The following is a 3,732-nucleotide window of genomic DNA, read 5'->3' as shown; positions in this document are numbered from 1 at the left end:
ACCAGTCCCTGAGAACGTGGGCTCCACACTGCCCGCTCAGCCCTCTGATTCCATCATTTGTTTCGGTAATGCCCAACCGCCGTTCCCCTTCAGATCCCACAGTGCCCCTGAGAAGGGCACCTCCGCCCCTGCTTGGTTCAGCACCCAGCTGCTCCATCCTCACCAGGCCCTTGGCTCACAGCACCACCAAGAGTCGTATCAGACCACATTATGATGGTATTTCATTCCCCAACTATTGTTGTAGAATTGTCTGTTTTTCTTTCCAATTCTATCATCTTTTTTGGTTTCTTGCATTTTGAGGCTGTGCTAGAGGTATATACATATAACTGCTATATTTCGCTGGTGTATTCATCCTTATATTATTATAAAATGGCCCTATTTGTCTCTGCGAGTATGTCTTATGTTAAAGCCAGCTTTGAATCTAAGGTGTGTCTCTTATGGAGAGCATGTAGTTGGATCATGCTTTTTTTTTTCCCAGTCATACATTTCTTCCTTTTGATTGAGAAATCAGACTGTTTACATTTTGATAGATAGGCTTTACATTTGCTATTCTTAATTTGCTTTCTATAGATCCTTTATCTTTTTCGTTCTCCTGTTTCTCTTTTACTTCCTTATTTTGTATCAAATAAATACATTTGTGTACCATTTTAACTCATATATTTTTAATTATTTTCTTATTGCTCACATAGGGATTATAACACATATGTTAATTTTTCATCCTGTACTTAAAATTAATATGAACTTAATTCTGGTAAAATACAGCAAGTTTGCTATAATATGTAGCTCCATTCCTACTCTTCCTCCTTTGGGCTATTATTGATGTACATATCTGTGGATAAACCTAACAGTACAATGCTAATATTGCTTTATACAATCTTATATCTTTTTTAAAAGTTAAAAGAATGAAACAAACAATATAGGTAGACTCTCATATTAACTCTTATTTTAATTCTTGTTACATATTTATCATTTTTGATGGTTTTCATTTCTCCTTGTAGATTCCAATTCCCATTGGGTGTCAATTCTTTTTGGCTTAAAGGACTTTTTATAGTATGTGGTAGGGCAGGGAAGGTCTGAGAGCCATAAATTCTTTCAGCCTCTCTCTCTGTTTTTTTTTTAAATTTGGGAATATATTTATTTAGCTTTCATTTTTTAGGGAGTTTTGTTTAATATTGAATTCTTTGCTGACAGTTCTATTTTTTGTTTTTGTTTGTTTTTTAAGATTTTATTTATTTATTTTTAGAGAGGACAAGGGAAGGAGAAAGAGAGGGTGAGAAACATCAGTGTGTGGTTGCCTCTCGCATGCCCCTCACTGGGGAATCGAACCAGTGACCCCCTGGTTCACAGGCTGGCGCTCAGTCCACTGAAGCACACCAGCCAGGGCTATTGACAGTTCTTTTTTCCAGTACTTTGAATATGTCCTTCTCACTCCATTATTTTACATGGAGAGTGAGTAATGAAAAGTATCAGCGCTTTTCTACATGCGAATCACTTTTTTCTTGCCGCTTTCATGATTTTCTCATTGTCTTGTCTTCCGACACTTTGACTGTGAACTATCTAGGTGTGGATCTTTCTGTGTTTATCTTACTTGGAGTTTATCGAACCTCTGGTGTATCCAAATGAATGGCTTCCTTAAATTTGGAGTCTTCTGCCCTTATTTCATCAAAGAAAAAATTTCCCCCTTTCTCCTCTCTCCTCTCATTGTGGTGCAGCCATTGCAAATGTGCCGGTAGGCTCAAGGCTGCCCCACAGGTCTCTGAGACTCTACTCATTTTCATTCGACCTTTTTCCCTCTCTTTCTTCAAAATGGATCATTCCTATTAATCTGCCTTCCAGTTCACTGATTCTTTCTTTGGCCATTGTGAATCTTCTGTGAAAGCTCTCTAGGTGAGTTTCTCATTTCATTTATTGTATTTTTAACTTCTGAATTTTCTTTTGGTTTCTTTCAACAGTTCCTATCTCTGTTTTTATTCTCTGTTTGTTCATTTATTATTGTTATGCTTTCCTTTAATTTTTTGAGCACAACTTTCTTTAGTTTAAAAAAATCATATTTAAAGCTGCTTTGAGATGTTTATCTGCCAATAAAATACCTGGAAACACTGAGAGACTGGTTTTTCTGTTTCCCCTGTTTCCTGAGTATGGGGCACACTCCTTTTCCTTCACATGTCTCATATTATTTTTTTGTTGTTGAAACCTGAACATTTTAGATAATATATTATAACAAGTCTGGACACTATCCTTTCTCCCTGACGTTATTATCATTAATTTCTTTGATCTGTTTGTTTAGTAACCTGTTTGAATTAAATCTGTCTTCCCGGTAGTATGCAGCTACTGATATCTCTGCCCAGGTGGGGTTTTTTTTCTTTTTAAACTTGGCTTCCTAAGGGTCATCCCATGTCTGCACAACTTAGTAGTCAGCTAATCAGACAGCATTTGTGCTGAAATGCCTCAAGCAAGTAAGGCTTCCATCCTCTGCTGAAATAGGTGTCGGTAAGGGATCAGGTTCCAAGTTCATGTCATTTTAAAGTCTGCCCAGCATTTTATTTTCCGCTGGGCCCTTATACACATGTGAGCAGCCTTAGGGCCATCCAGAATTGTGTGCATTGCTCATATCCTCTCTGGCCTCTGATGCTCATGTCTGTAGCCTCAGCCAGGAATATGGTTGGTGCGACCATCACCATGATCTCAGACCAGGAGAGCAATTGGCCCTCCCTGCTCACCTGTCCCCAGGATGACTTCTTCCACCAGTGCTGCTGGGTGCATCCTTACTGTTCCAAATTCAGTGCATCCCTCTGATTTCAGCAGGGCAGCTGCCTGGCCTCATGGCCTGCCCCATCCTGGCAGAACCTCTGCACCAAACAAGCTGAGAGGGAGGTGGAGGTTTGGAATGGGACAGGCACGAACACCACGGTTCCATTGTCTTATAGAAAGTTCAGCGGATTTTTAAACATAAATGCTTGTCGGGTTGTTGTACGGCTTAAGCTGCTTTCCAGAGGATTGGAAGGGTCATTTTGTCAGTTTTGTCCAACTTGTAGTTGCTCTTTGGGAAGAATATTTGCTGATGTCCTTACTTGTCCATTGCCTAAAGTCTGAATTTGAGGCTATAATTTTAGAACCAGGTTAACTGTTCTTAAGCATATGCTCTTGATACTGTACCATGTGGTCTCCGTCATGCTGGTTTAGCATCTGACAAGTTCTTTTTCCCACAAGTATTAACTTTATTTAGTGCCCAGGACAACCCTATAAAAAGTTTTTACTATCCTAGTTTTAGAGCTAAGGCAAGTGAGGCATAAGGGATACCGAAGATGAATATTTGCAAGTGAGAAAATTTGGATTTAGAGAGGAGAATGCTCGTTGGCCAAGGATGGGCAATGAGTCAGGCACTGCCGGGACTAGAACCTTGGTCCCCCATTTCCCAGCTACGGGGCTTTGTGAATCACCCTGCTGCCCTCCTTCGGGGGGTGGTGGGGGGTCCCAGTGCCTCTCCTCACTCCCTCACCCTCCTTCCCCTATCCAGCCTCTTCCCTATCCCAACGCCCATCAGGGCTTTACTTGTGTGAAGCAAAAGTACAGGTCAAAGGGCACTAGGTGATTGGAACGTCCTGCCCCTAGAGGGCACCAGTCTTTCTAGAACAGGAGCACAGGTTGCCTAGAAAGGTGACTTAAATGTTAAAGCATTTTGGATTACAGCAATTGCGTGCATTCTTTAGCTCTAATTATAACAGGATTAAA

The sequence above is a fragment of the Desmodus rotundus genome, chromosome 1 (assembly GCF_022682495.2).
Source record: "Desmodus rotundus isolate HL8 chromosome 1, HLdesRot8A.1, whole genome shotgun sequence".
Lineage (NCBI taxonomy): Eukaryota > Metazoa > Chordata > Mammalia > Chiroptera > Phyllostomidae > Desmodus > Desmodus rotundus.
Note: the sequence above shows the minus strand (reverse complement) of the source record.